At 43.0% G+C, this 24,202-nt stretch overlaps 1 long non-coding RNA gene across 1 annotated transcript; it reads right to left on the reverse strand.

Moving 5' to 3' along the window:
* Nucleotides 1-8,716: 8,716 nt before the first annotated feature.
* Nucleotides 8,717-24,123, reverse strand: LOC123343800. Its single transcript, XR_006572366.1, has 3 exons — nucleotides 23,974-24,123; nucleotides 9,603-9,650; nucleotides 8,717-8,772 (listed from the first exon to the last, which is right to left on the reverse strand). It is a non-coding gene; the product is annotated as an uncharacterized LOC123343800 (long non-coding RNA).
* Between the last annotated feature and the right edge of the window lie 79 nt (nucleotides 24,124-24,202).

Consider the following 24,202-nt stretch of genomic DNA (forward strand, 5'->3'; position numbering starts at 1 on the left):
TACACGTCTCCTCTTCCCCAGGAACCCTTAGACACCATTTCCATGCTTCTCTGACCAATTTTGTGACTACCCAAGTGAAGTTGGCTGCCTGCAACTTTCATTCTCTAGGGAAAGCTTGAGCTACAGCCAAATATCCTTAAACAAAGCAAAGATCTGAAGGAAGGAGGGCTACATTCTGAGCTGATATTGCACTGGCAGGACCAGTATTATTTCCTCAAGATTAGTGAAAATAATTAGGAACAATAAAAAAGCCTATTTTTGGATCCCACATAATTCCCTCTACCAGTAGTGCCAGCAGCACTGGATTTCAGTGACTGAAAGGAAAAGAGTATTAGGAAAGAAGCAAAGGTGGCAATGGGGAAAGAACAGAAATGGATTTGAAGAGGGAGAAGAGCAGAGGTGCATTATTCTAATAAACACTGGCACTGCAACATTCCCCCACACTGCCAATCCCTAAGGTCAAGTGTCCAGCTGGATTTATATATAGTGATATAAAGAGAGTTGGTCAGAAATTTCACGAGAAAACAATGTTTTTTTCCAAAAGTGCCGATTTGCTGAAACAAACTGTTGGCCAAATCTATTACAAATTTGATGAAACGTTAGTAAAAACACAAGCAAATTTCCATTGCCAGTCCCAGATTCCCAGCTGTCCCCAAAGATTTCCTTTTGGGAACATCATGTTTCACTTTTTCCAAAACAAAATTTTCAAGGGTCTTCAGTTCACAAGAAATTTCAAGTCAATTTGCTTTTGTCCTGATTCAGAACAAAAGCAAATTGCAAAATACCAACATTTTTTATGAACCAAAATTCCTGTTTCAGCCATCTCTAGGTACATTGAGTATCACTAGGCCCACAGCCAGCCTTAGACCTATGTGACTTATAGATAAGGTGACCATACATACAATTTTGGCCAGGACAGTCCCTTTTTAAAACTGTGTCTTGGATGTCCTGACTTTTTTTGGCAAATGTGGGCATTTGTCCCATTTGGTCTCACCAGTTGCAAGTTGCTCTGATCAGTTGAAGAACAAATGGAACAAATGCTCACTTTTGCCCACGCTGTTCCCCCTTAGGGGGGCATGGAGGAACATTTAGGGAGGCCAGTGGCGACATGAGGCACTGGGCAGCGAGGCTCGGGCAGGCAGCCTAGGGCAGTGTGAGGCTCAGGCAATCAGCCCCAGTCCCTGGTGGCATGGAGCTTGGGCAAGCAGCAACACCAGGTGGCTTGGGACATCCCTGTGTAGGATGGAAGGGGGGGCTCAGGCAAGCGGTGATGCCAGGCAGCTCAGGCCAGCCCTGAGCGGTGTCCCAATTTTACTTTGGTAAATATGGTCACACTACTTATAGAGTAGTCCTCCTCACCACACAACACAACACACCATGTGCTAAGCCCCAAGCCATCCCCAGTTCTCTATCTGTAGGCCTTTTGTGGAAATGAGCCATGGCAGAAAAATCAAGTCCCTGTCTCATGCTTTGTACTGAAAGTTAAATTCCTCTTCCATTTGTGGTTGTCAGGACCATGTAGGAAGCCAGGATCCTTCTCTATGATCCATGGAACTTCTTTAAACAGGTGAGATGGTGTTGCTGGCACAGACAGGTATGCAGAGGAAGATGGGGAGAAATGTTTGGTTGGAGAAGGTGCTACATAAGTTCCTGCAGTTGTTATTTCCCTGTCGCCCCACTAAACCCAGGACCACCCCTGACAACTTTCTGCAATGGCATATTTCTCATAGCAAGATATATAAAAAATAAAATGGCATGCATTTTGCTGCTGATTCTGCAGATGCTATGTCAGAGAAGTTGGGACCTTTGCATAAACTATCATTCATTTTGGGAAGAAATTGTGTAATCCAAGTATCACTGCATATATTAATTATTGGAACAATGTCTGCAGAACACAGAAGTGAACCCACAAGAGTTGGAGCAATGCACATCCACAGTGTGACACAATGTAGGTGCACTGTCAAGGTGGTGACATAGTAGCATAACTGACTGAGAAGGAATAATGCATGTAGCCATCAAACACAACAGGCAGCATGTATCAGCAGCAGCTATAGGGTGGGACAGACCAAAGTGTGGCAACCCGACACTTCCTAAGGACTAAAATCATCATTTGAACAATAACTAGACAGCATCACTCTGGCCTACTGTTTATGGCCCATCAATTTGCAGAACACACATTCTGAATTTGAGCCACATAACACTACATGACTAATGCAGCCATTTAGATGCTTTAACTTTAAGGAATGTCACACTACTGTATACCCACACACCAGCTACTGCACTGTCCCACAACCTCCTTCTGTGTTCCCACTGGACTCCAATGAGATCAGACCACAGCACAGGATGGGCTCTAGCCAACCTCATCCTTTCCCTGCTTAGGGAACTGCTCATTAGCTGCATCCTATTAGCTTCCCAGTGCGTATCAGGAAGTGGGTTTCTACAGGTTGCAAAGCCAGACAGATGGACAGGCGGGGTCCCAATGAGATGACAAGGATTGCAGGAAAGGAGTTAGATGTTGGAGATGGTGGGGGAGAGTAGTAGATAGTCAGGAGAAGTTAATTTCAGTCATTGATGGAGAGGGACCCGTGATGGGTCTTCAAACGTGTCAGTTCATATGGAGATGACTATATGAATTTATCTTGGCAATACTAAGGATATACTCACCTTTACATAATTCCCTCTTAAAATAAGCACTTGCACTGCGTGCAGCCATTCTTTGCTGCCATATCCTCAGGTGTGTATTTTAATGATTTATATAACTTAATTGAAATTGTTTTGCTGGTTAAAGTTGGCATTGCAATTACAATAGCAGACATGGCTTCCACATGAAATAGCTGCTACCTGTCTGTACCTGAAAACAACTTTCTGTAACTTACCCAACCCACTAATCTCTAGCAAAAAATGCTGGTTACATGTCTGGAACCCAAACATTTGGCAGTAATTAAATAAGACATTACTTTAGCAGAATTTTAAACATCTGCTCTAGGATAAAGGAGAAAAGATTGGAAAATAAAAGGAGAGCAATGTGAAGAGGTAGGGAGAAGCATTGTGACTAAATTATTAAAGCCTCTTCATTCATATTTGTAACTATACATGAACACCTACAAATGTAACTAAATATCGTTTATATAATGATGGGTGCTCTTTCCTCAGCCCCTAAATGAAGCAGAAGTGTGGGCTGCTGACCTCATATACAGCTCAGCAGAAGTCACTGGTTAGATTCTTTTTTGCAGTAGTCTCCTCTATGCCTTGCAAACTCACAGTATAACCCACTAGTCTTCCTTCCACACGCTCATTGCTTGATAAGCCACTACTTTCACTTCCCTCTCCTGCAGTTTGGATTTGGATCCTTACTGGATTCCTCATTAATTTCTGAAAATGACTGAAATGAACCAAATTCATTCTTTAGCATGCATCAATATACCAATGACCATATTCACATTCAACATCTCCTGATGTAAAGCGTGAATAGTAACAGCACCAATGTATTTCTAACAGACCAATAGCCTTTCTCACTGAAGTAAGGCAAATGGCACAGTCATCTCTGGCTCCCACTGTTGGCTTTCTCAATACCTTTTCTTTCACTGCTGTTTTCCTGCAATTTGTTCTTAAATTACTGAATATCATCCTGTAGGAAACCAAGCAGCTTTATGAGGTTCCATACAAATGGAGTCAGAGGAGGAGAAGGACCTTGGAGTATTGGTTGATCACAGGATGACTATGAGCTGTCAGTGTGATATGGCCATTAAAAAAGCTAATGCGGTCTTGGGATGCATCAGGCGAGGTATTTCCAGTAGAGATAAGGTGTTAGTACCATTATACAAGGCACTGGTGAGACCTCATCTGGAATACTGTGTGCAGTTCTGGTCTCCCATGCTTAAGAAGGATGAATTCAAACCGGAACAGGTACAGAGAAGGGCTACTAGGATGATCCAAGGCATGGAAAACCCGTCTTATGATAGGAGACTCAAAGAGCTTGGCTTGTTTAGCCTAACCAAAAGAAGGCTGAGGGGAGATATGACTGCTCTCTATAACTATATCAGAGGGATAAATACCAGGGAGGGAGAGGGATTATTTAAGCTCAGTACCAATGTAGACACAAGAACAAATGGATATAAACCAGCCATCAGGAAGTTTAGACTTGAAATTAGATGAAGGTTTCTAACCATCAGAGGAGTGAAGTTCTGGAACAGCCTTCCGAGGGGAGAAGTGGGGGGAAAAGACATATCTGGTTTCAAGACTAAACTTGGTAAGTTTATGGAGGGGATGGTATGATGGGATAGCCTAATTTTGGCAATTAATTGATCTTTGACTATTAGCGGTAAATATGCCCAATAGCTTGTGATGGGATGTTAGATGGGGTGGGATCTGAGTTACTACAGAGAATTCTTTCTGGGGTGTCTGGCTGGTGAATCTTGCCTACACACTCAGGGTTTAGCTGATCACCATATTTGGGGTTGGGAAGGAATTTTCCTCCAGGGAAGATTGGCAGAGGCCCTGCGGGGAGGGGGGGGTTTGCTTTCCTCTGAAGCGTGGGGCAAAGGTCACTTGCTGGAGATTCTCTGCACCTTGAAGTCTTTAAACCATGATTTGAGGACTTCAACAGCTCAGACATAGGTTAGAGGTTTATTACAGGAGTGGGTGGGTGAGATTCTGTGGCCTGTGTTGGGCAGGAGGTCAGACTAGAGTAGACGATCATAATGGTCCCTTCTGACCTTAAAGTCTATGATTCTATGACTCTTCCTCCCACAAAGTTGAGCTAATTGAATTGTGAAGAGCAATACAGCTTTTGTCAAACCCAAATTATCTGGTGAACCAAGTGAGGCATGGATAAGAAAATCTTAAAGGATGAATTTTTTCTCCTTAGAAGAGGGAAAAATTAGGTATTTTAATGAAGACCAGAAAAAGAGAGGCCATTTCTAAAAGATTTCAGAGATCAAACTCTATTTAAGTTTTAATTGTTATTGTTTGTTTTTAATTAAATCCCTTTCATATATCTTAATTTTAACACAGTTTCCGTTGACTAGCCATTTCCCCAAATGCAGTGTTGTTATGTAATTCAAATAGTTGGCCTAACCATTAAGTCTGAATGACAATTAGCACCTTTTGTACAAAGGTTTTTGCAAAATATAGTTGGGCTAGCAAACTTTTGAGGGGATTTAAAGCTGGGATATAGGAAAAGTAGCTGCATTGTCATAAAACAGAGTTCTTAGCGGTACCTATGCATATATTGCTCAAATTGTACTGAGTGCCTATCATGCTCCCAACTGAGCTTTGCCAGTGATACTCCTCCTAAATATCTTATCAGAGAGTCAATATGTTCCAAGTTACTTTTTCTTTGGGGGAGATCTTGAAAACTCAAATAGTTCAAACTCACTTGGAAAGTTCAGTTGTATTCAGAATAAGAAAAACTCTACACTGATAAACCAACTGTATGTAAAAGCAGAAAGATTAGTGTATATCTTCATCAGTATTCCTAGTCCTGCATATAATGTAAGGCTGTAAAAATGGTACTTTACATTGTATTGCTCAAAAAACAGCATATAAATATGTAATTGAGGCAATAATTTCATAGGCCATGTTGTAATGCATCCACCCAAGGAGGCAGAGTGAAGACTAAATGCTTAGTAGTAGCTTTGGTATTTCCTGAATCTAGTGCTTAACTGCACAACCGCAATATTCTTCACAGAATGTATCTGGAATTTCTTAGGTGTATGAAAAGAAAGACTATTAAAAAGAAACAACTGCAATTTTCAACCTACCTGAAGTCACAACCCTGTAGAGCTCTGGCAGAGGAGCTTTTATGGTTTCCTATTGGGGATGGGGATGATGTTGAGGATGCAAGCCTGTTCCTTCCCCGCCCCCCCGTCAAGTCCTCTCCATTAACAGTATTTTGTCTTTCAGCTAGCCTAAAACTTTAGAAATTGCACCCCTAATGTCTGAACCAAAAAATTACACTCCCCATCAGTCTCTTCAGCAGAAGCACAAAACTGAGATGTTGGGGTTTAGATTAGCATTAAAATTGAATTATGTCACAAAGACAGAGTTGAAAGCTGCAATTTTAATTTTAATTAATTATTCAGCTTTTACATAATAGTGGGCTTAATTTAATTTATTTAACATGGTAGCTATTAAAATATTTTTATTTTAAAATAAAAGAAGGAAGCTATCTACTGTGTGCAAAGGTCATCTAGTATGGCAAAAGTTATTGAAAATATATGTCCTCCGTTCTATGCAACTTGTAGAGAACTTAACATCACACAATTCAAAACCAGAGTTAGGACACAAGGTTAGATCCAGGGAAAGAGCACATAGGAAGACTGCATCTGAAACATAAAATGGAAAATCTACTCAGTCATTACATTTGCACTGGAAATAAACATATATATTCTTACTTAGTGAGATGCCAAAGTCAAGCAACTGGGCTTCATTATTTGAGTGATCATCTAATTATTTTCGCTCTAGTTTCACACAGCTGACATGATCTACAGTATGCAATCAGGTCTTATTACCAGGCTTTCAGATAGTTAGAAAACTTCTGCGGAGGTGGGGGTCGGGAGAAGGATCTGAACAGAGAGTTCTTCATGTACTGACAACCTAAAGGATCTGCAGGCAGTGCATTACCTATATGAGATACTATTAATCTCAGGGTTCCTTGTGTTTGTTACTTTTAGATAATAAATACATTGCATTCATGTTCCGAGTCCGAAGCATCAGGTAGTGCACGCATGCGCACACTCACACCCACAGATCTGTGCTTGCAAGGAGGAAGACTCACTCATAATAGATATAATAATTCCAGTGTGTTGAAGGTTTACAAGGCAGGAAAAGAAGGTTATTTTCTCCCATGTATAGAGATGAGTGAGAGGAGAGGAAAGTAGCTACTGACCATACATAATGACAGTTATAATAGTAAGAAAACAGGCAGGATTCCTGTGATTTGTTTTCACCATGATGTTTTCTACATGCCTAGTGTGTAATGAAGTATCTAATGGCTGCTTGATAGTCTACATAAAAAGAGTCTATGACTTCGGTCCAATTCCCAGTAGACATATGTCCACATCATGAAAATCAGACCCCTTATTAATATTCTCAGCATAGGCTCCAAGTCTTTATTAGAAATCAGGATGCAACTACTCTCTCATCCCTGGAGTTGGTCCTTCAAAACCTTCAAATTCAGAATGTGTGCTCTGTGAATTGATGGGCCATAAAAAGTAGGCCAGAGTGATGCTGTATAGTTATGGTTCAGATGATGATTTTGGTCCTTAGGAGGTGTCTGATGGTATCTTTGGGGCAGATCCTCCAGCCTGGCCAAGATGTGTAAAAGTAGCTTTAAGCCACGTTTGTGGCCCCAGAGCAAATCTGGATTGGCCCAGGACTCTGCTGTAAATTAGAACAGCTCCCCAAGAGGAAATTCCAGGGCCAAGCATCCGTGGAACATAGAGAAGTTCTGGTCACATATCTTATTGACCGAATGCATCTCCTGTACCAGGGGCTGTCCAAGGACACCCTTAGGCAGGTGGAATCATCTACTGGGCCAGCTGAGCCAGCTTTAGGGATAGAGTGGGGCGAAGGACCTAGCCATACCGTTGAATAAATGACCAACTTGTATATCTAGGGCCATGAAGCCAACCCCTATCACAACAAATGAATAAATAACCAAATAAAGAATCTATTTCGGAATAATTATCTAAATGACAATAAACCATAATAATCGAAGACAAAGACAAAGACAGAAAACAGATGGCAGCATATCCGGTACCTTCTTCCCCCCATAGCAGTCAAAGGAGAAGCTCTAACAAAGGCCTCAAGTTTAGTTTTAAATATTTTCTAGGGTTTTTTTTTGTTTGTTTGTTGGGGGTAATCGTATATCAACTTTAATTTCAAGTAGCTGGAAAGGTTGGTAACTGTAGCAGGGTGGACCCTGCTCCTGCTGTGAGGGGTTTAAAAATGGCCTGGCAGGGCTTGAGAGCTGCTGCTCTCAAGGCTGGGCTGATTGAGGGAGTGGCTGCAGGGAGTGGCCCCAAACTGAGCCACAGCTGGCCCCTATAAAAGGCCAGGGAGGCCAGAGGCCCAGACAGTCTGCAGGGACTGAGACAAGGTACCTAGGATGAAGCAGGGCTGGGGAAAGGCTGAGGAGCTGGGGAGCTCCAGCCTAGAAAGCCCCAGGCTGCGGCCTAGCGAAGGGCCAACAGATACTGGGGGTTGCAGAGGGCAGCCCAGGGGTAGGCCAAGGCAGAAGGTCCAAACCCCTTTGCCTGTGATGAGTAGGCTGATACTGCAGTCTGCCCCAGAGCGTGGGGCTAGACAATGACTGGCAGTAGCCAATACTGAGGCAAGGTGGGGATAGAGGGTGGGGTTCCCCAAGGAGGGGAGACCCTAAGAGTAAGGGGTTACTGCCGGGGGGGGCAGCACCCCATGTAAAAGGGCACCGGGGTCCAGGGAGGGCCTCGGGCCTGAGGACAGGTGGATCACCAGCCTGCAGAGGGCGCTCCGAACACTGGACTGAGCTAATTCCTGGAGTCACCAGCAGGAGGTGCCGCAGGGGTGAGTCTGACCCATTTACAGTAACAAAATAACTATCTTGAGCTACTCATCTGAGGGGACTCTTGTTACATCTTGAATTATGCAAATTAAATGTAAAAATAACTTACTGTTTCTTTAAGTCTTCATTAGTCTGATTCAAAGAACACAGACAGTTCTCTTCAAAATTGTCAGTGTGGTTTTACCACCCTCCACTAAAGCGATCCCAGTTATATGCAGTAGAAAGACCTTTCCAAGAACACAATGTCAATGCAGTTAAATAGGAAAGTTAGGTTTCTTCTTTTTTTTTCCCCCTCTAGAGGGAATCATCACTTTTCTTACAGCTAAAGTCATACTTAAAAGTAAAAACAAACTATGCAGAAAACTCCCACTAACATAGCTCAGACACTCTCATTTAAAAAAATAGTTGGCTTTCAGCTTTTATATGCAGAATAAAAAAAACCTTCCCTACACAAGTTTGTTTTAGCTTATGTTTGAATACTGTGATAGAGACATTTTAGGGTTACCCATACAGTTGAACTGAACTTGTAAAGGAAAAGAAAGAACCTCAAGATACTTTTCCATTTGAGTTCTTCACGTGTACCAGATTATGTGCTATGCTTTTGCTATCCTATCTTCCGTACTGCATGAGAGTCTTTCTGAGTGGGACTTATATGCTTATATGGCTTCTGCAATGAAGAAGTTTCCCATATTCTATTTGTTTATATTGTAGAAATGTAGCAATCAATCAAAAGGTACTGCAAAGCAGCAGCTCAGGGAAAACGCTTAAAGATAAAAATGCAGAAAATTCTACTAAGGTGACAACTCAATGGGTGAATTAAAATCAACTCATTACCTATCTAAAGATAGACTCTAATTTTTGCTTGTCATCATAAAGCTATAGCCATTAATAAGAATAAGTTAGCCCATGGTTACATTTATAATAAAACAGCCATAGACTTTTCCCCCCCCCCCAACATCTTTTTGCCACTGCTCACATAAATTCATCAATATGGACTTCCCATTACTCACTCAGAGAAGTCAAACTTTAATTGACAACATTATACTATTGTTCTCACCTTAGCATGGATTCCAGTATTTGTCCTCACCTTCAGATATCCAATACTCTAAACAAATAGTTAAGAAAGTTCAACAGTTGTTAAGCCTTTCACTTTACACTGACCATCATTTTGCCTTGCCTCATATTGTATATCATCTGTAGACTTGCATTGACATTTTCCCAGTACTTACACCATTGGGGCTTCTGTTCAGCCTTTCCTGAGCCCTGATTTATAGCTTCATGAGACCTACATGTTGATATTAAATATTCAAGTGAAGGATTCAATTATAGCATTGTCACAAAACCATATGAAGATGCATTTTGTATGTGCTCACTGGATAATTTTCAAAGGAAAAAAAATGTTCGCTCACTTTAAGGACTAATTCCATGCAAGGCTTTGTTGCTTTCAATTAAATTGAGGCGTAATCAATATGTACTTGCAACAACAATGGAAAACACAGATCTATGAAGAGGTTTTCAATAGGTGCATGTTAGAAGATTAAGCTAAATCACAAATATGTTTTAGTTCTTTTATTCATTTCCCAGAGGTTGTGGTGAAGCTCTTCAGAGATGGAAGTGTCTGAAACTGTGATATGTGATACAGAAAAAGTTGCCATCAGTGATTTTGTGACCCTCGACAACTGTGTTCCTTTGAAATCAGATGTTTTCATTTTGAGACTGTGAAACTACATTTCCAACAGGAAAAGTAGCTTCAAAATCTTGCCTTATGAAATGTGTCCATTTTGTCTGTCAGTTTTAAAAGGTTTCAATTTTCAATCCCTTACCTCCAAAATAAGACAAAATGTAGTGAAGTTTTGGCAAAATAATCCCATTTTCAATATGCCAAAACTCTCAGAATAAGTAATATGCCTTTTGTTGTGATTTTTTTTATTCCGCTAATAAAAATGGAAAAGAGGGAGGGGTAAAAAGTATGACTTTCTCCTGAAATTAATAGTATTAGCTAATAAATCATTCCAACTAAATAAACAAGGCAAAGGGGAGTCGTTTTGTGCCTGCCACCAAATTACTGTTAATATTTTTCTACTTGAAAGTGTTCTAGTGATATTCAGGAACCTTGTCTTCCTCTATGTGACACAGTGGAGCCTCCCAGTCCTGAATCTGGCTTTTGGGCTCTACCACAACATAAATAAAAATTGGGCTCTACCACAATATACATTTAAAAAAACCACAAAATGGACTTTTGCTATGCACTGGTGCTCAAAGTGTCAGCTTTGTGTAATACAAAGTTTATATTCCTTCTGATCTGATCTCATAGCCCTCCCCTTTCCTTGGGGAATAAATAGACTTGGCCTGGGATGTTGGAATTAAAAATTCCTTATTAATTAATTTTCAGCTTACACAAACCACATCTTTTTTAAGTTCAGTAAGAACTGCAAGTCTGTTCTCTTTGTTTAACCATTTATAATTAAAGATAAATAAATAGCTCAGCTCTGTTTTGGACCCAAATGAATCTGTTGATTCCTGTAGTAGGTTTTTCCACAGAACTATGGAATTTGGATGAGAATATCTTTTTTGAAGACCCCAATTCCACAAAACCTTATTCCCATGAGGAAAGGTATGTTGGAATGGGTCCTAAACTGGTCATAAAATCTGTAGGAAAAATCTATTTTTGGAAAGTACATACAGAATGATTAGTGAAGAATCCTTAATTTTTTAAAGAATGGTTGAAAACTGGGCATTTTTAATACATGTGCTCTCTTAACATTTCCTCATATTTCACATTATGTTTACAAATGAATGTCCTTCTCTCTCAATCTGGGCTCTACATTGCCAAGCCCAAAACTAAGCGAACCTAGGTTTTGCATACCAGAAACCTGGATTTGTTCATGAAAAGGTATTTCCTCTCCCAAATCAGGCAAACGGATGCCTGCACGCCCCATTTGGCCATAAACAATCAATATTTGTGTGCACACACATCTGATTTGGAGGGCATGCAAATAATGTAGGTACCAAAACATTTGAGGTTAATGGAGTTATGGTGATTTACAGCAGCGGAGGAATAAGACTTGGACGTGTCATGTTGAATGCACGAATTGAGAACCTGCTAAGCAACTTATCCAAAATATTTGCATTGGTTTGTACTTTAAAGGGGTTCAATCTTGCCCTCCTTACTTAGGCAAGACTCTCCATTGATTGCGGGGCGGGGGGGGGGGAAGAGTTTTGTCTAAATAAGGAGGGAAATTCTGGGCTCAGTTTGGCTTAAGAGTTTAATTTTAGGGAAACATTTTGACCAATCTTGAGAAGATTCAGTCTTTATACAATGAAATGGAATGGAACATTTTACCAATCATTTTAGAATGCTATAGCAATGTACTTGCGTCCTTCTGTTGATGACTGAAGTAGAAAATCATAGAAAATATTTAAGTCCTTATTTAGCAAGGTTCTGAACATGTATTATGCTTACTGGATGCATATTTGGTTTAGTTTAATAGCAGTGCTATTAGGAAACAAGCAGGAAGGTAACCTAGATAAGCAACCTCCTGGTAAAGACCTGGAGGGTCAGTAAAGGACAATGCCTGAGCTATCAGCTGTGAAGACACTATTTCTATGCGCCAGCCACATTACAAGACTCAGTTGGTCAATGCTGGGAGCAAACAGATCAAATGGTCCACAAACACTTAAAACAGTTTTCTCAATCTCTTTAAAATCATGCCCCAGCTTAGTATTTTATTAAAATTACTTGGAGCCTCCCTCTTCCTCCCCAAGTCATGACAGAAGGCAAGGCTGCCATTTCAGATTTCACTGGGGGAGGGCAACTTTCAGCGGGAGTCCAGGGGCCACTTGGGCCCTGCCAGTCTTTGATATTTACATTTTAACTTTAAAAATCCATCTATTTTAGGAGCATGTGTTGTTGTTATCCTACACCACCCCGCACTGCCCCCCATTCTCCATGCTTCCCCCTCCAATTCACCTGACAGTGCCCTCACACCCAGCAGTGCCCCTACTTCCTAAACTCCCCCCCAGATCAGCTGGCAGCACCTGCCTCCACCTCCATACTGCCCCAACCCCACCTGGCAGTGCCCCAGCTGCAAATGACCTGGCTGTGCCCCCATCAGATAGCTCCCTTTACCCTCAATCATCTGTCCATGGCCCCTGCCTCTAGGGACAGTGGAGCAGTCAGAGAGAGGATGAGGAAGGGGAGGCCACATGGAGCAAATTCTCCTGGGAGGGGTGAGGTTTCCTGTTCTACCAGCTGCCCCCTAGTCCAGAAGTCCTTTTCCCCACTCACCTGGGTCAGAACTCCCTGTCACGGGCTCATGGGGAGCTCCCTCCGACCCAGAGCTACGGTGATTGACAAAACCACAGGCTAATAGTGGCTTTCCTGTGAGGGTGGGGCTCTGTAAAACAGCCCTGGGATTCACTCAGAGCACAAACTGCAGCCTGTCCTCCACCCTCAGGCCAGCAGGCAATTTGGCCCAGCTTGCCATGCCACCCTAGAATGTTTGATGCACTTCCCCAGTTGAGAACCTCTGAATTAAAAAAGTCTCTCTCTGGCCAGACATCAGGGAGCTGTCTGTGGGAGACTGAGGCCTTGTCTACACTACAAGACTATTTCGAATCAACTTAGTTCGAATTTGTGGATTCGACCTTATGAAGTCGAATTTGTGTATCCATACTAAATACACTAATTCGAATTTCTGAGTCCACATTCACGGGGCCAGCATCGACTTTGGAAGCGGTGCACTGTGGGAAGCTATCCCACAGTTCCCGCAGTCCCCGCTGCCCATTGGAATGCTGGGTAGAGCCCCCAATGCCTGCTGGGGGGAGAAATGTGTCGAGGGTGGTTTTGGGTAAGTGTCGTCATTGAACCGTCAATCACAACCTCCCTCCCTCCCTCCTTGAAAGCGCCTGCGGGCAATCTGTTCGTGCACTTTTCTGGTCAGTGACAGCGCGGACGCCACAGCACTGCAAGCACGGAGCCCGCTGCGATCATCGCCGTTTTCTCCTCCTCGCACTTTATCGTCCACGTCTTCCACAGTCAGCTGATGAGAAATTGGGACTGTGGGCTGCTCAGACGCCTGCAGGAAGGTAGTTTCTTCCCGGACCACGAAATAACTGTTGTGGATGTGCAGATGCCTATAGTCATCCGACCCAGCCTGCCCGCTAATGCACTTGCTCATGAAGCCCTACACAGGCGCCTGGGACAGCGACAAGGAACTCTTCAAATACCAGCGAGCAGCGTGACCTGTGACTGTTCAGTTTCTTTACAGAGAAGCTGAACCTGCCCCTGTTTCTTTACCCAGTTACTGTTGACTCTCCTCTTCGGTTACATACCCCGTTCACCCCGTTACCCCCACTTCCAGCACACGTGTAAAAATAAAATACATGTCCCATTATTACTTAACAAAGGTTTCTTTATTCATGACTTTTTGTGAAAGGGTTGAAACTGGGACGCAGGCTGTGCTTGCAAAGATACATTTTTGCGAACAATTAACTGAGTCTAGGCTGTCTCTGTGAATTCTGGGTTGAGACCCCTGTGCCTGCTGGGGCACAAATCATTTTCGTGGTGGATTCTGGGTAAATGTCGCCAGTCATTCCTTCCTCCAGGAAAGCAACGGCAGACAATCATTTCAAGCCCATTTTCCCAGAATTGCCCTGGCATACGCCATAGCGTGGCAACCATGGACACTGTTTTGCCTTTTGTGTATGTCACCGTATGTGTACTAGATGCCGCTGACAGAGGCAGGCCAGCAGCGCTACACAGCAGCATGCTTTTGCTTTTGCATGACAGCAGAGATGGTTACCAGCCATATTGTACCATCTACCATACCATAAATTGGTAATAAGATGGTAATAAGATGGGCATGGTTACCTGTCCTTTTGCACTGCCCCATTTGGTGCTGTCATAAGTGCCCCTGGCCGAGCAGCCAGGGGCGCAAAAGCAAAAATTGGGAATGACTCCCTGAGTCAATCCCTCCTTTTTGGTATCTAAAAATAGAATCAGTCCTGCCTAGATTATGGGCAAGTGTACTAGAGAACCACTGTATCATAGAACCAGAGAGCACAGCTGCTCTGTGTCCGATCCTGCATAAATTATGAGCTGTATGCTATTCACAGGGGGTGCTCCTGCAACAACACCACCTGTTCATTCCGTTCTTACCCCAGCCTTCCTGGGCTACCATACCATTGTCCCCCCACTTGTGTGATGAAGTAATAAAGAATGCAGGAATAAGACACAGTGACTTGTTTGTGAGAAATGAGTGGAAGGAAGCCTCCAGCTGCAATGATAGTCCAGGCAAGACATTAAGGAGTGTGGATGAAGGAGCCCATCATCCCTCTGCTAGTCCAGGGGCAATTGAATCTTTTATTTACAATGAAGGGTGGGGGCTGATGGAGCTCAGCCCCCTGTTGCAATGATGAGGACGTTTACCAGCCATATTGCACCATCTGCCATGAAAAATTAGGGACAGGCGCCCTTGATCGACCTTACTGATGCTAGTCGGCATGGTTACCAGCCCTTTTGCACTGCCCCATGTGCCAATAGGCTGATGATGAGGACGGATTTCCATCGTTTTGTTCCATCAGCCATCCATAGCGTGGGGGGAGCAAGGATGTTGGTGTTGAGTGCTGCACCATCGCGTCTATCTGCAGCATTCAGTAAAGATAGGGTGACATGTAAAAGAGTCAACAGAGGATTGTTTTCACTTCTGGTGGTGGGTGGGGTGTGTGCGCAAATTGCCGAACTATGCCCTGACCCACCGCAGACACTGTGTTTGACCCTAGAAGCATTTGGAGCTCATCCAAGAATGCAAATACTTTTCGGAGACAGCAGGAACTGTGGGATACCTTGCGTCCTCATTCCTCCCTCCCGCCATGAGCGTCCATTATATTCTTTGGCTTTCCGTTACGCTCGTCACGCAGCTGCGTGATGAGTCTGTGCTATGCCGTCTGTCCGTAGATTTTTTAAAAATACTTTGGACCAGGCGTAAAATTACAGTAATTACCCTAATTAGATGCAGGAGTCTCCGAGCGAGATCACCCTGAGGAGGGTCACTGAAGGAGATAGAGAGCGCATGCTGCGTGAAAGCTAGCACGAACCAGGGCTCGATGCAGCCGTGCTCGGGGAGGCAGTGCTCCCTGAGTACCTCATGAAAGCCTTGCGCGGAAAACTGTGCTACCACGGAGCACCCAATAAGGCAGCTCTCCCCAGGAACCTCCTGCTGATGCTTTTTGATTAACGCAAGGAGAGCTTCGTGGAGATCTCCAAGGATGATTTCTGTTCTATCCCCATATCTAGAGAGACCTCCTTTTCACACAGTTAAGATTCCTGTTATATTAAGAATAAAAGTTAACATGGTTAAAGCACTTACCGACTGCTCCTTCCCCTGATTCAGGGTCCGGGTTAATGGCCGGGGAGGGTTGTTGGGGGATTTCCGTGACGGTGATGAATAGATCCTGGCTGTCGGGGAAACCAGCGTTGTAAGCGCTCTCGCCTGCCTCGTCCTCCAGAAACCCTTCCTCATCTTCCCCGTCCGCGAACATCACCGAGGAACTGGCCGTCGACACTGTCCCATCGTCAGAGTCCACGGTCACTGGTGGGGCAGTGGTGGCAGGCTCCGTAGTGTCCGTTTGCCGCTTTGATTTTTTGGTAGCCTTGTCTGGGGTCCTTGATTTTCACGCAGCGCTGCGTTGCATCCCGCCTGTATCCTCTGTCTCTCATGGCTTTGGAGACCTTCTCGTAGGTCTTCGCATTCCCTGTTTTGGAGCGCAGCTCCGAAAGCACAGACTCCTCGCCCCACACACCGATCAGATCGAAGAGTTCCCAGTCAGTCTATGCTGGGTCCCTCTTTCTATTTACAGATAACATGAACTCCTCTGCTGGAGAGCTCTGCATCGTTGCAGGTGCTGCGGAGCTCGCCCCGATGTCCAGCCAGGACGTCAGATTCAAAGTGCCCAGACAGGAAAATGAATTCAAATTTTCCCGGGTCATTTCCTGTGTGGCTGCTCAGAGCATCGAAGCTCGGACTGCTGTCCAGAGCGTCAACAGAGTGGTACACTGTGGGATAGCTCCCGGAGCTACTAAGTTTGATTTGCATCCACACCTAGCCTAATTCGAGCTAGCCATGTCGAATTTAGCGATACTCCACCTATCGGGGTGGAGTACCAAATTCAAACTAAAGAGCCCTCTAGTTCGAATTAAATGGCTTCCTGGTGTGGACGGTTGAGCGGTTAGTTCGAATTAACGCTGCTAAATTCGAATTAAAGTCCTAGTGTAGACCAGGCCTGACTGACTGACTGACAGACAAACAGGTAGACAGACATACCCACCTGGAGTTCTGAAGAAGTTAAGTCTTCCTAACTTTCCTGGGGGGTGGTAAACTATTGTTTCTCTTTCGTTTTGCTCTGTTCTTAATGTTACGATTCAGCCATATTTTAGTATTGGGGAGGGTATTCACCTGGCTCTACTTTCTTAAAGCACTTTCTCCACAAATAGAGAAATTCAGTAATTAGCTTTCAAGCTATTCGTTAAACTTCTGAAGTAGATAAATAATGAATAAAAGCCAGTTATTCACTAGAATGCAAAACCTTAAAACGATCTGTTATCCCTTTTTGATGAATCTGACCCAAGGTTTCCACTCTCACTGGAAGAGACTGAAATTGTATCTGACAGAATAATGTGCTTTAACTGTAAGGAAATTTACAGAACAAAATGAGTTTACAATCTGAATAGGAATTAAGCTACATAACAACATCTGTCAAAATTCTAGACAAACTTCCCTTAAAGATGTCTTTTGTAGCATGCCAGTGTTGACCCTTTGAAACTAAAGATGCCTAAACAGTATGCAGGCCTTCAGGATGTGGAATAGGCCTTTTTGACTTGTTCAGCAGAAACTTGGCTGCCTGACTAATTACTAAGTCAGTTCCATATGGACCCTGAATGGAGATACAAAAAGCAGTGGGGCTCCAGTGGGAACCTCTCTCCTTACCATTACAGGACATTAATCCTGACTCATCAGTGCCAGGGATGCTTTGTGGTTGCCGAGGATTTCTTTTTCTTTATTCTTTTATTTTCTTCTTTATTTTATTTGCAATCTCAACTGGAACAGTGATGTGATAGCCCATTATTCAAAGAGGTGGGGTTGACTATTGTGTCAACATTTCTGAACTTAAAGTACCACATTTAGCTATGCTAATTATGGAGAAACTGTGAAATTTTACACTGTTTGGTCACTGACTGTGTCACTACTGCATCTGGTTCTTTGCTTGTCAGAAATCACAACCATGTTTTAGCACAATCTTAACACAGGTAGCTCATAAGGTGGTGTACCTGTTTCCATAAGGCATGAGCATCAGGCATTTGTACGTCCATACTATTATGTGTATAACCACACTAGCACCAGTTGACAAAGGTGGTAAAAATTCAAATATCTAATCACTGAAAGAAAAGCATTCTAGAGCTCAAAGTAGCTGGGGCTACAAAAAGGTAAGTGCATATCGTAGTTAGAAGAAACCTACAAAAATATTAAGACACATAAAAAGCACTGAAGAGATGAAGCTAGTGAACAAAATCCTGCAATGGCCCAAGTAGTCATGCAAATTACTAGCCGTTTGCAAAGTACAGGTGGAATCATTCAGAGCTGTACAGTTCGGTTTACCACGGCATTTGTCATAATGCCAAGCTTCTTGTTCTGTTAGAAAAGATTGAGAGAAAAATTTCAGTTGGCCATGCAAACTTTTCACTGGCCCCTTCCTGCTCTACCCCAGAAACCGCAATTTTAGAATGTGTGCACGCTCACAGAAGTGCCTTAACAAGGTAGCTGCTGCTCCCTCTGCCAGTCTCCACTAGAGACCTTAGACAGACTGTGGGAAGCTGCATGCACCAGAAGAACGTTGTTATTTCCTTAGATTCACAGAAAATGCTAAAGAGGTCACCTATCTGCGACATTACTTAATAACACAAAAAAACCTGATACCCAAGAAGTACAGCAGCAAAATGCAATATAACCTATAACTAGCAAACCAGGCAATTTCACGGCTTCCATTTCTCCCTTCCACTTCAGCAATTCCCCACCCTTGCAATTCAGAGACTATTCTCAAATACCTGGGGGCGGGGAGGCTGGCAGGGGTGAAGGAGTTTTGCAGCACACCCTGAAAGTCCCCAGTTTGGGAATATTACAAACCAAGGTCTGTGCGGAGAGGGGAATTCCAAAGCTGGAATGCCCTCCCAGAGAACGCACAGAGAGTAGCTCTTCTCACATATCCAGTGGGGCTTCAGCTCGCACATAGAGTGATGCTGAATGTGGTGGAATGACACAGTGAGAGAAAGAAATCTCAGGTTAGTAGGGCTTAAGCCATACACCATCTAAGTTTCTATTTGTGGCATTTTGGGCATGGTCCAGACCACTAAGGAGCTGTGTCACCACTTGCCATGTAACTTTGGGTGCCTTAATGCTATGCTGCTATGGCTCAGAGCCCTGACACCATTAGCCAGTCCACAAGCATCAGGTCCCTCACCAGCCCAGTTACTCCTTACAGGGGGACCCCAACAATCCTTCCAGTCCCATGTGTCCCCAAAGTCCGTCTACCCCAAGTTCTTTACTACCAGACACTTGCACTTCCCCCCTATGGTTTGTTACCCCCAGAGATGTGCAAACAGCCCATGGTTATCAGTTCCCTTGGGCAGGGGCACTCCACACAGTTTGCGACCTGCTTGGGGTAAAAATAAACAAAAGGTTTAACAATCTAGCATGCTTTGCACCTTCCCCCTTGATCTGTTTTCACCCTGCCTGGCTGCTTCATCACCCTTCTGTGAGGTGGAGCTGAATGTTGCAGCACAGCTCTAAACATGCACAAATACATACAGTCATAATGACAGTCATACATCTATCTCATAATGACCAAGTACAGAACATTACAACCCTTCATAAAAGACCTGACGACATATTTTTATAAACTATATCAACGTATGCAACCAGTTGATTCAATTGCTTACTCTTTGGTGTTCAGCCCCTGTTCTCCCCTGAGTGTGTCTGGACCCTGATTGTCACACTAATGTTAGAAAAAAAATATGTACAGTAACTATGATCAGCCTAATATTAGTGGCCTAAGCATTGAATTAAGGAGGTGATGTCTTATTTTTGGTACTGTCCAGCCAGGATAACTTTTAAGCTACATATTGATTTATCAAGCTGAAGATGCTGAGGAGCAAGAACTGGTGAATCTGCTGCCTGCCCAATTGATGTTTCATTGGGGACTTGTGCTAATGAGATGGGCTGTGTTTGAGTTGCTGTTTGACAGGTTTTCTGCTACTGAAGCGCTCAGAGGGGCGAAGTGGAACTGCTGAGCTGGGGTGTTACCCAATTGATCTGCTGCAACCCCCTTTTATGTTTCTGCTTAGAAGGATATTCCAGCTGAGGACTTTCAAGGGTAATTTTGAATCACTCTTGGTCTTTAAGAAGTTCTAAGAAAGTATAGGGCTATAGGGATATGGGCTGATGGATGCTTTAGTGATTAGCATATTGCTTTCTATTTTATTTTACTCTACATATACGCTTTTAAGAAGCACTGAATTTAATTACACTTCATGAGCTCAAAGGTAGCTCTTTTTCCATACTTTAATTAGAGTGGGTGTTTTGGATGCTTTCCGCTACTTTTTGTTAAGATGTCTCTAAAACGATGCCCTAAAAATAAAAAAGCTGAAGTAATGGAGAATTTTTATCTGTTGAATATTCACAGGAGGCAAAATCTGCTCAGAAGGCCCACACAAATTCTATGCACCATTTAGGTCCCTGGAAGCGGCAGGTGGGATTGCAAGCTGACGAGGGATCTTAAAAACTTGGAGGGAAAATGGTGGATTTTGGTGCTCACAAAGGAAAAGCTGTTATAACCAAAACAGAGAAAATGGAAAATAGTTTTGGGAGATCATCAAGCATTGTTTCCCTAGGAGGAGTAATGGAGATGTTCTCTGTAAAACCTTCATTCCTTTGCTACAGTCTCCTTTATGGAGGAAGAATTATCTGTCTTTGCAGATATCAAATATATTTATGCTTCCTTTTAACTCTGTATCTTTCTCAACAGAACCATGCTGTAACTCAATAGTAATTCTGTTCTCAGTTCCACTTGTGTAAATCAGGAATAAATACAGTCAAATCAATGGACTTATGCCAGTTTGGTGTAAATGACAATTGGGTACGGCACAATGTGTCAACTAACTCATATATTGCTGTTTATTTTGGTCAGAATGTAGATCACATTATGAGTAAAGTTTGGATGTATCAGGGAAATAGTTTGAATCAAGAGGAGAAAATACTTATTTTCCTAGATATTACTCAAGCTACCTAGGCCTAAAGAAAAAGTTGCTCAAAATTCTCATTTCTTTGGGGATTGATACTAATATTTTATTTCCTACCAAATTTTGTCTTTTTAAATCAGAAGAGGTTTCTCTTTTCTCCCATCTTGATAATTCTAGACTGCATTGGGACACTCTCAGGCACTAGAAGATCAGGATAAAGAATGTTCATGTAATTCATATAAAGGTACATTATTTGTGTCACTGTTGTTAGGAATGAAAACTATAAATTCATTTTTGGGTGGTGATGGTGATTCTGGTTGTTTGCAAACCATGGAGTAACATTTCCAGAAGTGTCCAAGTCCCATTTCAAAAAAGGCTTCGAAGTCGCTTTTGAACATGGGACTGAGACACAATTAAATATAGAATAAAATTTTCAAAAGCACCCAAGTCATTTAGACTCTATCTATGAGTTAAACTGTTATGGTAGAAGACTGTATGTAAAATAGTTTCACTTTTTTGCTTATTCAAATGTTTTCTATTAATTTAATAGTTTTATTTAGTAATTCTTTCAGTTCTATTCAATTCTAATTTGCTTTGGTGCAAATAACTTTATATGCATTCATTTTTATTGTGTGTAATATTTTGTATTAAATATACTGGTTGAGGAAGAGGCTATGTGCTTTAAAATATTGTTGCAGAGCAAAGGAAGGAGAGTCAGTTACAGTATGCTGAAAAGGAAAGAGGAAGAGTCATGTTGCGGTTCTGGAGGTACAGTAGACCTTCTCCAATTAAGGCCAGGTACAAGCAAACCATCCATGACCCTCTCTCAATTCAGATTGAACAGAGTACCATCCACAGTCATACAGGCTAATAATCTATCAGTAGAGACCAGGTCTTAGCTACACATGCAAAATCAGAGAGAGCTTCTCCATAATAAAAATCAGTCAATAATAGACTTCATTAGGCACTGACCTTGCTTAAACAGCATGAATTGCAATGCAGGGTCATGATCAGATGACATTCTGCACCCTTGAGAGAAGATACTGGACACAGCAGCTGGTAAATTTATGGAATGGCTAATACAGGGCAGCCGCCTAAGGGGTCAGTTTGGGCAAGGAAATGTGGGATTTGGGGAAAGAAACCAGAAGAAACAGCAGAGATGTCAGCACCTACAACTGAGATGAGCAGGGTACTGCTGCTTACTTGGCTTCACAACTAGGGGATCTTTCTGGATTCTAGAAGCTCTGGATGTCCAAATAGAATCTCAGGGTTGGAAGGGACCTCAGGAGGTCATCTAGTCCAACCCCCTGCTCAAAGCAGGACCAAACCCAACTAAATCATCCCAGCCAGGGCTTTGTCAAGCCTGACCTTAAAAACCTCTAAGGAAGGAGATTCCACTACCTCCCTAGGTAACCCATTCCAGTTCTTCACCACCCTACTAGTGGAAAAAGTTTTTCCTAATATCCAACCTAAACCTCCCCCTCTGCAACTTGAGACCATTACTCCTTGTTCTGTCATCTTCTACCACTGAGAACAGTCTAGATCCATCCTCTTTGGAACCCCCTTTCAGGTAGTTGAAAGCAGCTATCAAATCCCCCCTCATTCTTCTCTTCTGCAGACTAAACAATCCCAGTTCCCTCAGCCTCTCCTCATAAGTCATGTGCTCCAGCCCCCTAATCATTTTTGTTGCCCTCCGCTGGACTCTCTCCAATTTATTCACATCCTTCTTGTAGTGTGGGGCCCAAAACTGGACACAGTACTCCAAATGAGGCCTCACCAGTGCTGAGTAGAGGGGAATGATCACATCCCTCGATCTGCTGGAAATGCCCCTACTTATACAACCCAAGATGCCATTAGCCTTCTTGGCAACAAGGGCACACTGTTGACTCATATTCAGCTTTTTGTCCACCGTAACCCCTAGGTCCTTTTCTGCAGAACTGCTGCCCAGCCATTCGGTCCCTAGTCTGTAGCAGTGCATGGGATTCTTCTGTCCTAAGTGCAGGACTCTGCACTTGTCCTTGTTGAACCTCATCATATTTCTTTTGGCCCAATCCTCTAATTTGTCTAGGTCCCTCTGTATCCTAGCCCTACCCTCCAGCGTATCAACCACTCCTCCCAGTTTAGTGTCATCTGCAAACTTGCTAAGGGTGCAGTCCACACCATCTTCCAGATCGTTAATGAAGATAGCAACAGCTGCAAAGAATATTTTTAATCACTCCTGATTTGCAACAAGATTGCAACCTTATCTTTTGGATGTGGACCTTGACACAATTATTCAATATCTTTGTCACTTGGAAGACTGGATTACTGCAGTGTCATGTACATGGGCTACATCTTAAAAGCACTAGGAAATTGCAGCTACTGCAAAATACAGCGGGAAAAGCTGTATTTAATAAAACAGTAGCTCACAAAGCAAAAAAAAATTGACACAAAAACTCTTGCCTGGATTGTGCTTAGAAAGGTAGAGGTGACGGGGTGATTGCCACTCTGTGTATGGAGTCTTTATAGCAGTCAGTCACCACGATACCAAGTTCTACAGAGTAGAGTGGAGCCTTCAAGTTTTAAACATAAATTCTGCTCTTATTTTCGCTCATGTGACCACAATGACTTCACTGGGGCTCCAAACATGCAAACCAGGCAGAATTTGGCCCCTAACATTCCTGTGACAGAGTGCTGAATGAGAAGCACTTAATCAGCCCCTGTCACTCCAGCCCCAATCAAAGGAAATGGATTGGGGCTGGTTGGATAGCCCTGTGTCTTCCTGGTAATGGGCAGCACCTGCCAGCCTCATTAGCCAGGGCTATAAAGGCTGGGAGGAAGCCAGAGGGAATGGAGGAATGAGGGAAGAGAAAGGCCAGGCATGGAGGGAGGTGGGAGCCAGGAGCCTTCTGGTCTGTTGCTGGCAAGGCCTGCACTTGGCAAAGTTGGCTGCAAAACCTGTACATAGGTGGAAAGGGGTGGCGGGAAAACAACTGTAAATAGCAAACAGTTCGAAAGATGAGCCGAAAGCACAGAGGGGGGAAGTGTCTAGGAAGGACATTTATACTGCACTCCTTGTGGAATCCAAACATGTCTACTTAAGCATTTGAGTTTCAACGTCCTAACTAAACTCTGATTGGGTAAATGATTCACTTACCCAATAGTCTCCTTCAGGGGAAAGCATTGTTCTGTGTCCAGAAGTATTATATATTATTGGTGTACACTGATTGAAGAGTACTGCCAACTTCCATCCCTGGGGCTGCTGCATTTCAGTGATGGGTGAAGTAACTGCTCTATATCAGTGGCTCTCAACCTTTCCAGACTACTGTTAAAAAAAAAACAGCTGTAAGAGTGGCAAGAATATTCAAGGGTAAATCTCCAATCTA

The sequence above is a fragment of the Mauremys mutica genome, chromosome 11, assembly GCF_020497125.1.
Source record: "Mauremys mutica isolate MM-2020 ecotype Southern chromosome 11, ASM2049712v1, whole genome shotgun sequence".
Lineage (NCBI taxonomy): Eukaryota > Metazoa > Chordata > Testudines > Geoemydidae > Mauremys > Mauremys mutica.